The sequence below is a fragment of the Nyctereutes procyonoides genome, unplaced genomic scaffold (genome assembly GCF_905146905.1).
Source record: "Nyctereutes procyonoides isolate TBG_1078 unplaced genomic scaffold, NYPRO_anot_genome, whole genome shotgun sequence".
Classification (NCBI taxonomy): Eukaryota; Metazoa; Chordata; class Mammalia; order Carnivora; family Canidae; genus Nyctereutes; species Nyctereutes procyonoides.
In genome coordinates, this window is record NW_026575147.1 from 19047411 (window position 1) to 19058218 (window position 10808).

The 10808-nt window shown below is 55.1% G+C and overlaps 4 non-coding genes across 4 annotated transcripts; 1 reads left to right on the forward strand and 3 right to left on the reverse strand.

Annotated features, from left to right (window-relative positions):
* Positions 1-4015: 4015 nt before the first annotated feature.
* TRNAE-UUC (transfer RNA glutamic acid (anticodon UUC)) lies at positions 4016-4087 on the reverse strand. The gene has a single exon. It is a non-coding gene; the product is annotated as a tRNA-Glu (tRNA).
* Positions 4088-6510: 2423 nt separating this feature from the next.
* TRNAH-GUG (transfer RNA histidin (anticodon GUG)) lies at positions 6511-6582 on the reverse strand. Its single transcript has one exon. It is a non-coding gene; the product is annotated as a tRNA-His (tRNA).
* Positions 6583-7100: 518 nt separating this feature from the next.
* Positions 7101-7174, forward strand: TRNAN-GUU (transfer RNA asparagine (anticodon GUU)). The gene has a single exon. It is a non-coding gene; the product is annotated as a tRNA-Asn (tRNA).
* A 3346-nt stretch (positions 7175-10520) lies between these two features.
* Positions 10521-10593, reverse strand: TRNAV-CAC (transfer RNA valine (anticodon CAC)). The gene has a single exon. It is a non-coding gene; the product is annotated as a tRNA-Val (tRNA).
* Between the last annotated feature and the right edge of the window lie 215 nt (positions 10594-10808).

Below are 10808 nucleotides of genomic sequence, written 5' to 3' on the forward strand. Positions count from 1 at the left end.
TGTTTTTAGTGATTACGATTTTCCTCTCTAAGTTGTTAATGTGATGAATTACTCTATTTTCTAATGATAACCAATTGTTTCCCCGATGTAAGACCAATTTCATCACGACATATTTTAAAAATATATATCTGGATTCAGTATTTCATTTTTTTAAAAAAGCTTTTATTAATTTATTCAAGAGAGACACAGAGAGAGGCAGAGACATGGGCAAAGGGGGAAGCAGGCTCCCTGTGGGGATCCTGATGCGGGACTCAATCCCTGGACACCCCCCCCCCCCCCCCGTCCCCCCAGGATGACAACCTGAGCCAGAGGCAGATGCTCAACTACTGAGCCACCCAGGCGCCCCGCGATTCAGTATTTTAAATAATTTTTGAAGCTATGGATATTCAGCAATAAGTCGGGCCTCTCATTTCTGTTTCTCACAAATTGCCTTTCTGGAGTTTTTGGTTTCAACCCAAACTCATAACAGCAAGTTGGGGAATTCTGCCGCCCTTTGATGTTTTTAGAATTTCTTTGCTTTTGGAGTCACTTCTTCTAATGAACTTTTTTGGTCCTTGAGCTTTCTTTGCAGGAAGACTTTTGAATTCTTTTTTTTTTTTTTTTTAAAGTGAAGCTTGTAGGATTAGTCCTCCTCCCCACCCCTGCCCAAATCGCTATGGCAATATACCTACATTTCCTCTAAAGCCTTTGATTGGTTGGCATACACGTGTTTATGATATTCACGTATTGTTTCCTTATGTCTAGCAGTTCAATAGTCGTGACTTCCTTCTTTCCTCTTCCCGGTTTTATCAGAGCAGTCTTTTCAAAGATCCAACCGTTCACTTTTCTCTTTTGTATATTTATTTCCAATGTTCTTTTTACATTTTATTTCTTTTTAAATTTATAACATTTATTTCTAATTTTCAAATTCCTGCTTTTCTATTTCATTTCTGATCCCATCTGCTTTTGCTGTTCTTGTCATTCTTTCTGTAACTTTTTGAGATGGAGGTTTAGCTCATTAGCGATCCGCCCTAATCGTCCTGGTTTACATTTAAAGCTGTGTATTGTCCTCGAAGACTGGTTTTGCCACCTCATGGGCAGTAGCTGTAGTATTTTCAGTTTTGTTTGATTCAGAATTATTTCCTAATTTCCGTCTTCATGTCTGCTTTGATACAAGGATTGATAGAATCATCTCTAAAATTCCAGATACATGAGATTTTGTTCTTATGTCTCATAACTGAATTTGAGATGCTAGTTGATTCTCTTGAAATAAATGTCATTGGAGGGTACCCCTACGGCACCAGGATGAATATGTTCTCCTTAGAATATGTCGTCCTCTGGCAGGCTCTTGGGGTTTGTTAAGACTGGGAAACAAGTTGATGGCCTAAGGTTTCCCATACTACCCGGGCTATGTGTACTCAAGGCTAAATTCACTAGAGGTCAAGCCCGTGGCCACATTTCCTCAGGGGCTTATAAGTATTTTATTTCATCTTTAAAGATTTTATTTTTAAGTCATCTCTACACGCAATCGTGGGGCTGGAACTTAGAACCCCAAGGATCAAGAGTCCCATGGTCTACCGAGTGAGCCAGCCAGGTGCCTGCTGGCTTCTGGGCTTCCTTCCTTATTTATTTATTCTCAAGGGCTTTTTCAACATTCCTTTTACTTATATTATTTGTAGTGCCAAGGCCGCCTTGTCCAAAGAGCCCTGGGACCTGAAGGGGCAGGACTAGATATGATCACCCCTACCCCCAAGGGCTTAGACCTTGGGAATCCCACCTTCTTGTAGTGAGGACCTGCTATAATCCTTCTAGCGCGAGCCGGGACTGAGAATGTCGATTTCCTTGTTCCTAGCCCTCGAGGACCACGAATAGAAGACAAAATAAGCTATCCCGGCAATCCACCCAGCAGCCTAAGGAGCTTTGTTGCCTCTCTTTTTTACTCTTTGCACTGGCACCTGCAAATGTTAGTGGCAAGGTTGCCATCTACCTTTAGGCTCTCTCTCTCTCTCTCTCTCTCTCTCTCTCTCAAAGATCCCGACCAGCTTAAGGAAAAAACATACAAACGAGCACCAAAAAGACTTTGCAATCGAAAATGAAATAGCCTGTATTCTCTTACTTTGAAAAGTCTACCATTATGGTTACCCAGGATGACAGGAATGGATTTAAAATTCCTGGACTTCTTGGAGTGAAACACCAGGGAAGAAAGCCTGCGAGAACCTCCGGTGCCGGCTTGCCCGCTGGCCTGCCAGAGCCAGGTGGTCTGCACCTGCAATACAGCATCCACGCTCCATCCGCGGAACGTCTCTTCAAAAGCAGCCTCTCGATGCCACACTGAGCACAAGCCCTGGGTCTGAGTATGAACCAACAAAAGGGGAAAGGAGCAAGTTTGGGCCTCCCTTTGACAACCCCAGGAGGAAAGATCCGCAAAGCACACAGGGGGCTAAAAACAAACAAACAAACAAACAAACAAACAAACAAACAAACAAAAACCCTCACTTACTTGGGCGAGTGATTCTGGGACTCTCGGCCCAAGGTTAGGCCCGTGGGAGAGGGGAGGGCGCGAACCCCACGGTTTCCGGAAAGGCTCTCGGGACCATCGCAATTGTGCTGCTAAGGAAAGAAAACCAGCAGGAGGCCGGTGATAGGCGTCCGCCATCTCTGAGCTCGGCGACTCCCGGTCACCAGCGCGGGCACAAGGGAAGTGGCAGTGCGGCCCGAGAAGGCAGGAGGAGAACCGGGTGACGCCACGGAAGAGCCGGCATCAGTCCGGGACTGGGAGACGTCGCGGGAAAGCGCCAGCCCCGGTCCCGACCCACAGCATTCGTGCAGCTGAGTCCCCCACGCTCGAGGGACCCGCAGGGGGCAAGAGCAGCCAGAATGCACCAGACGGAGCTCCCCTGGAAGACCCACACTCAGAATCCTAGGACCCCCGCGGAGGGGTTGGGGGGAAGACCGGCTAGCGCCCTCAGACGCACAGGGTCACACCAACTTGATCGCCACTCAACCCTCGCCATTCTTCCAAACCGCTTCCCAAAAGATTTCAGGCGACTCACCCCCCGCCCCCGCCTCACCTGAATCCACGAGTTCGCCGCCTAGACCGTCCGCCTTTCAGCAGCCGCTCGCACCCACCCCATCCAACGCCCCCGCCCCGCACCCCCGCGCTGCCGCGTCTCCTACCGCACCTGCTGCGTCTGCAGCCTGGGTGCACAGACCTCCCCGGGCCCCTCTGCTGTCTTCGTGCTTCAGGATAGACGTCGCTTGCATCCCCACAGGTGTTCGGAGTCAGTATCAAAGGTAAAATGGGAAAGTATGCCCAGCGCCTGGGAAGAGTCTACAAGGTTTAAATGCAACGGCCCCGGAAGAAACCGTGGGATCTGACTGCGGTGTCATCGTTTTTGATGTCCTGGCGTTGATGTAATTTACTCTTACCTTCGGCTGAAGGAAGCAGTTAGAGTTTTCCATCTTGTGCACACCTCACCTGCTGCCTTTGTTGGGTCAGTAACATCACTTCCCTACACCGCTCAATCTGCGAATGGGACGGCCCTGGAGGAGGACCGCACCCCTCCCACCGCTGCTCTTCCTCCCAACTCTCGCGGCCGTCGGGTCCAGGCGCCTCTTCCGAACGCGAACGCGCGAACGCGTAGCAAGCCTTTTATGCTCAGTGAGAGCCGAGCTGAGGGAGCTGGGCCCACCGGCCGCTGTCCGGGGTACACACCGACACCGCGACGTGGCTTGGCCCCCGGGGCTCAGTTTTTCGGAGCAGAGCCGGATCTGCGCCCCTGGGGCATCCCCGCAGGATCTGAAGCTCTGCGGCGGAGCATATACCCGAGCTGGCCGCTGAGGAGCCTCTGAAGCCGCTTCTGCAGGCGGTTGACTGGAGAGCAGCAAGCACTGTGCGCCCTGAGAAGGGGCCCGGTACCGTCTCCGCCACCCCCATCCCCGCCCGGCCCGCGGAAGTTGGAGACTCGGGGCGGGGCGCACGCCGCGCGGACCTCCGGAGAGGAGAAACTCCCTTCGCGCGATGGGCAAAAGGTGATTCCCTGACCGGGAATCGAACCCGGGCCGCGGCGGTGAAAGCGCCGAATCCTAGCCACTAGACCACCAGGGAGACGGCGCCAGTCCCTTCTCCCGGGGGCCTCCCACGGGACGGACAGTTTCCCCCGCGCTGGGGGAGGCCTCCGGCCTCTAGGAGGTCCCCCGGCCTCCCAGGAGCCCTTTCAGGATGGCATGCCCTCCCCGTCTCTCCAAACGAGAGCCCGCGGGAGACGCCCCAGGGCCCCGAGGCCCCGAGCCCCGCCAGGTCCACACGTCCGGCCGCACCTCGGGGCTGCCGCGGAGACGCACCTTTGGGAGGCGGCCGCGGGCGGACACGAGGAGCGGCTAGGGCGCGGGAGGGGAGGCGCCGGCGTGAGACCCCGGGGGGGGGGCGCATCGCCCGGAGGACCCCGAGGGACGCGGCCACAGCCCGCCTCAAGGAAGGCTGCGCGGCCGGAGCTGGACCCCGGCTCTCCGCCCACAACCTGCGGCTCCCGTCGCTTTCCCACGACGCTGGGCCTGTTCATCCGCCCTGCAGACAACCCGAGCCTCATTCACCTTGGGGGGGGGGGTGCGGGGGAGGAGGCGGGGGGCGGTTCCGTACGACAGAGGCCCTTAGACTCCCGGGGGACGGGGCGGGGGGAGGGTCGTGTCCCACCCTGAGGTGAGAGGGATGAGGCGAACGCGTGTCTGGATCTGGGTGATGGTTTGATGAGTTACCAGTCGTTTCAAAACGTACTGCGCTGTGTGAAAACGCACAGACCCGGGGGGCGGGGGGGCTGACGCCACGCTACCGACGTGAGGACTTACTCTGAGCCCCTTCAGACCGCGCAATGTGCCAGTGGCATCAGGAGACACGACCAGATAAATGGACTGAGACCCTGAAACTGCCGAACAGCTGACCCGGTGAGTCCGCTTTCAATAAAAACACGTCCTCGTGGAAAGAAAACAGGATCAATATGCGGGGCGGGGGGAGCAGCTTTATTTCTACCTCACACCACACACAAAAATTAATTGGAGGTGCCTCATGAGACATAAAGGTTAAAGGTCTAAAGCAGTTTTTGAGGAGACTTTGGGACTTGTTGGCAGGCAAAGGTGTATATATAAAAAAAGACATGATGAATCAGACCTCATCAACCGTAAGCATATCTGCTCATGCAGAGGCCACCAAGACAGTGAAAGCAGCAAGCCACAGACAGGGAGAAAATGTTCCCACGACGAACCTGACAAAACAAGCAGGCGAGCAAATCCCCAAACCTCTAACTACAATGTGTCAGGAGCTCCTGCCAACTGGCCATTAAAAAAACTGGCCCCCGTGTTTTAGGGGGGTAAAGGCCATGGCACAGCTCCTTGGGAAAAGAAGACACGCAGGCCAACAAAGCGCTAAGAGAGTGCCCGCGTGGCCAGCCGTCAGAGACACTGGCGATTCACCTCCCGCGGAGACAGCACCACTCACCACTCTCCCAGCAGCACGGCTCAGACTGTGAGGGCAGGCAGGAAACCCCAGTCTTGGCCAAGATGTGGACCCGAGATCCCTCGGGGGGTCTCCTGAGGAATAAACACCTTGTGGCGTGGAGTGGCTGCCCACCGGCATCTCGCAGTCCTGGAGGGCGTAGCTGGTGTCACTGGAGGGGCTGCTGTGCGCACGGTAGGGAGGACGCCAGCCAGCAACTGACTGAAAAAGGCCCCGAAGCGGATTCCCAGGAGCCGGGGCTCGAGCGGCTCAGCGGGTCTACGGAGGAGGCGTCGCTAATCCGACCGGAAGTTTGGTCCGGTCTCTCAGCTCCTCCAGGCAGTGAGGAACCCGGAGACGCCGCCCCCGGGCCACTGCAGCCCCGCGGCTCCCTGCGGGCCGGTCGGGGACCGACGACTGTGGTGATTCGGGGCCTGGGTTCTGCCCGCGCGGATCCCCATCTCTGTGACTTCCTGGAGAACCACTTCCTAGATGAGGAGGTAAAGCTCATCAAGAAGATGGGCGACCACCTGACTAACCTCCGCAGGCTGGCCGCCCCCCAGGCTGGGCTGGGCGACTATCTTTTCGAAAGGCTCACTCTCAAGCACGACTGGGAGCCTCTGGAGACCAGCAGGCTTTGAGGGGCTCCTCTGGCACACCCAGCCCCCCCCCCCCCCGTGCCAGGGCTTGTGCCTGAACCTTTTCCCTTGCAGCCACTTAGGCAGCTTTTTAAACATCCTGGAGCCCTTTCCCAAAACGTGGACCAAATGGAGACAATGAAGCTTTTAGCAGGGGGAAAAAAAAAAAAGGGCGGCGGTGGGGGGGGCATTTCTTCAGGTTCCTTGCGCTCAGACTCAGAAGGGAGACGGTGCCCAGGTCAGTGCACTGAGGAGTTTCCCTCTGCTCCGGGGGAAGGCCTGCAGGCGCCCCGGGGGCAGCGGCGAGCAGGGCCGTCTGCCCCCCACCCCCACCCCCCGGGACCAGCGCCGCGGGCGGGTTTCCACGCCAGGTAAAAGGGAGAGGCGGCGAGCGCCCGGGAAGAGTGCCGTGACTCGGATTCGAACCGAGGTTGCTGCGGCCACAACGCAGAGTACTAACCACTATACGATCACGGCGCGCCACCCTTCCGGCCACGGGCTCGGCCGCCGCTGCGGGGACTCTGGACGCAAAGTCGTTCCAGGTATGGCGCCGCGTTCCTTCCGAAGAAACCGCAGGGCTGCTGCCGCCGTCTCCTGCAGGCCCACCTCCCCTTCCCCTGGATGCCGCTGCGCGGCGAAGAACCCCCAGCCTCCATCTCCTGACCCCCATCCGGCCGGAGCCTCGGCACAGGGCCCGAGGCCCCCCCCACCCCCCTCCCCCCGCTGCTCCGCGCGGCCCTGGGCGTTTGCCCCTGTGGACCACCCCCTCCACCACCACCGCAGCTCCCCAGCTCCGACCGCCGTGGAGGGGAGTGAGCCGAGCGCCACCGGCGCCCAAGGCGGGTGAGGGAGGGACAGGAGGGAGGAACCGTCCCGGGAGCCGCCGGCGTCAGCCTCGCCGGGGCCCCGTGGCCGCCGACGGAAGGCGGGTAGCTCCCCCTAGCGCCGAGTGACAGCTCGCTCTCTAGTGGGACGTGGGCGGGGACTGCCCGCAGGTCTCTGTGGCGCAATCGGTTAGCGCGCTCGGCTGTTAACCGAGAGGTTGGTGGTTCGAGCCCACCCAGGGACGAGGCGGCCTTTTTAGAACCTAGAAAACGCGCTTTGGCAAGGGCACCACCGGAGGGCCGACGCCGAGGCCCTAAGGCCATCGCGGACTCTGGAGGAGGAAAACCCATGGCTGAGAATCCGGAAATCCTCGAAGGGCTGCAACCCTCTAAATGCCTTTTAACAGTGCAGTTTCTGCCATCCTTTGTCCCTTTCCTTATACTCTTTCCGGTAAGTTGGTCCTAGGTGTTTATGGTTACAGATAACGGCTGTCATCCTCGCTCTCGTGCACATATTTTTGGCCACCTGACAAATATTTCTACAGGGTAGAGGCCCGGAAGAGCAATTACTCTAACATAGTCTTTCCATGGTTCCTATAGCATCCAATTTGTTTTTCCCTGTTGACGGGTTAGTTATAACTCTTTCTTTGGTTATTTCAGCGACTGCTTCAGGCTTCATAGCAGCACACACCTGTAACTTACCAGCCTCCCTCCAAGCCATCTCCTACCTCTTCACATTCCTCCAATTTAATATCATTGGAAGAACTTAAAGAGGACAATAGACCTTGAAATTGCAGATTGACTTGACGAATGATGGAGAAATGCATGTTCGGATTTATAGAAGATACCTTAAAAGGTTTACCCGCCGTCCCCACCCCCCACCCCCAAACTGTAAGAATAATAAGTCAGTATGATGGCCAGAATTTTAAGACTTAATCTCCATTAAATTTTGTTATATATGTAACTTACTGAAATACATACTTTGGTATTGTATAAGCTCTTAAATAGTACTGGAAGGAAAGCGTGTTTGTTAGACCAGTATAGGAAATTTAGGCAGCTAAGTGTCCCTAGGAGTTTGAAGAGAAAATAAGCCCAAGACTTGTATAAACTAGAATACTATCTACCAATATTTTCTGCAATATTAGTAAATCTAGAAGGCAACATAAAGCAGTTTTCAGATCAAAATTATCAAACCAATCTGATGCACACTAGGAGTCCTTTTATGAAATATGACATGATATATACATCTTCTGTGCCATTATATAGAAAATATTAAAATCCTCTGAAGTGTCTAAGTATTTGAGATTCATCCTTACTGTCCACCTGAGTTTTTGTTCTCGTACCTAGCACTGAGACGACTAATTTATCTACAGCTAAACTATTTCTTGGTTTTGTTTTTGTTTCCTTCCCCGAGTCACAGATTCAGCGGGAAAGGAAATGTGAGGGGCACCTGGCTAGCTCACTTGGTAGAGCATGGGACTCTTCATTCTTGATCTCAGGACTGTGAGCTCTAGCTGACACACCTTGGGTGTAGTGATTACTTAAAAATAACACCAGAAGAAAGTAAGAAAGAGAGAAAGAAAGAGAGGGAAAGAAAGAGGGAGAAGGAAGAAAACAAGGAAGGAAAGAAGGAAGGAAGGAAGGAAGGAAGGAAGGAAGGAAGGAAGGAAGGAAGGAAGAAACCCCATCAATCAATAGCATCTTTGGACCCCCAGTGGGGGGTCCCAGAAATAGAAACCCGGTCACTACCCCACTTTGGGGAGAGGCACAACTGCATACACACCTCAAATCAGGTTGCCTGTGTCTGTTTGGACTCAGACTGGAGCTGGGACCAACTCAAGGCCAGGACAAGACTAAGCCCCATCATCACAGGGCAGCCACCTACCTGACAGCACCGATGCAGATAATTCCAGAAAGCTCTTGAAAACTTTCCCCTTCCCTTTGGAGAATTTTCCACCTGCTCCCTTCCCTCTCCCACCCCAGGAAAGGATTCTTCAGCTTTGGCTGGGCCGGGACCCTCTAAGATCCCTGTAGGGTAGAGAGAGCCAGGAGGGCAGGAGCCAAGGGGGCAGCTGCACTTCCCTGAAGGGTCTCTCCCCGGGGTGGGAAGGTTCTAGAGCTCAGGCTGACCCTAGACCCACTGCCCACCAGAAGGAGCCCAGAGGGCAGGCAGTGCTGGGGGCATGGCCACCTAATCCTGTTCCTACAAGCACAGGGCACGCCTGGCCTGCACTATCCCGGAAGAGGCAAGTAACACTCCACCTGCCTGAAGCTTCCCTGCAGCCTGGAGGCAAGAGATGTCTGGTTCCTGAAGGGACAAGCGGGGTCTCCTCCAGAGGACAAAGCCCTCCCCTGGCCTCTGAAGAAAGGTCATGCCGGTTTGGAGGGACATTGCCCAAGGGAGGGAGCAAGAGCGGCCCAACCAATTGTCTTGAGATGTCTGCCAGGTGCCTTCAAATGATGTCCAGTAAATATAAGGATGTAAATATGAGGATGGAGGGAGAAAGTAAATGTGGGGAAATGTTAACTGGTGCACTTAGGGGAGGGATACAGTATATTACCACTCCTGCAACTTGTTCTGTATGTTTCAAAGTTTGCTTGTTGGCCTTAGAGGAGTGACAGAGTGTAGTCCCAAAGGGACCCCTGCTTTGGCTCCAGCAGATGAAAACCCAGAAAATAAAGGTTAGATTCCCCAGTCAGAGAGAGCAACAGCGGGGTGGGGAGGTGTCCCATGGGCCCAGGGCTGAATCCAGCTGCCAATGGCTTCCAGCCCTACCCCCTGCTCCTCACCTCTCCCAGCCTCAGCCACACCTGGGGCTCTGAGGCCTGACCACGAGGGCACTGGCCTGTGCTGCATTCTGGTCTAGCTTAGCCCTGTGTGTGGCAGAGCCAGGGCCATGCTCTCTTTCTGAGCCTCCGTTTCCTTAGGAGTAAGGGGCGGCCTTGGCTCCCAGCAGGCAAGGAGCAGAGTCCCTCTACTTCATGACCTCGAGCTAGTCCAAGGGCCCTCCTGAGGACGGTGCCTGAAAGGCTCCTTTGGCGTCCCCGTGGGCTCATTAGGTGGAGCCTGAAACTCTTAATCTAGGCATCTTTGGCTTGAGTCCCAGGCGCAGTTGGTTTTCTTTTGTTCTGACGGGCAAATCTACCTTTCTGTAATGGTGGTGTGTGTGTGGGGGGTGGGGGGAAAGCCAAGGTTGCTGCCCAAGGTTGCTGCACAGGGAAGAACGTGTTGGTTTTCAGAGCCATAGCACCTGTCAGCCTGTAGAGGAGACTTAGGGCCAGAGGAGCAGATCAGGGGTTTTCTGGATGTAAAAGTAACCTGAAGTCCAGGTTGCCCTGTGTGCTCTTCTTGGCCTGATCTCCAGCGTGAGGGGAGCAGACCAAGGAGGCCAGTCAGGTTGTCAAGTGCTGGCGAGTCTGAGTCTTTCAGGCAGCAGCAGAACCCCATCCAGCCCCAGGGGTGAGGTGTGAGGTTTGTTTTGTTTATTTCTGAATGGCAGAGGGAGCTGCGCAAGCCGAGGCCCCATTGGCCGAGACCACGGTCCTTTGTGTGTTTGAAGCAAGAAGAGAACTTGGGGTAAGAAAGAGGGCTGTTTCCGCCCGGTTTCGAACCGGGGACCTTTCGCGTGTGAGGCGAACGTGATAACCACTACACTACGGAAACCAGGCCGCTGGCGGCGCCCTCTGCCAGGACCCTGAAAAGCCTGGTCCTGCCACTACTGTCCTGCCCACCAGTTTCTTTTCCAAGTGCAAAGGGCCCTGGGAGCACCCGCGAGCCTGCAGGCCGGGGGACCGCAGCCCCGAGCGGGCCCGGCTGGGGTTGCGCGTCTCCACCATCCCGGGCGGCCAAGACTCTGGGGGCCTCGGCAGTCCGGCTTC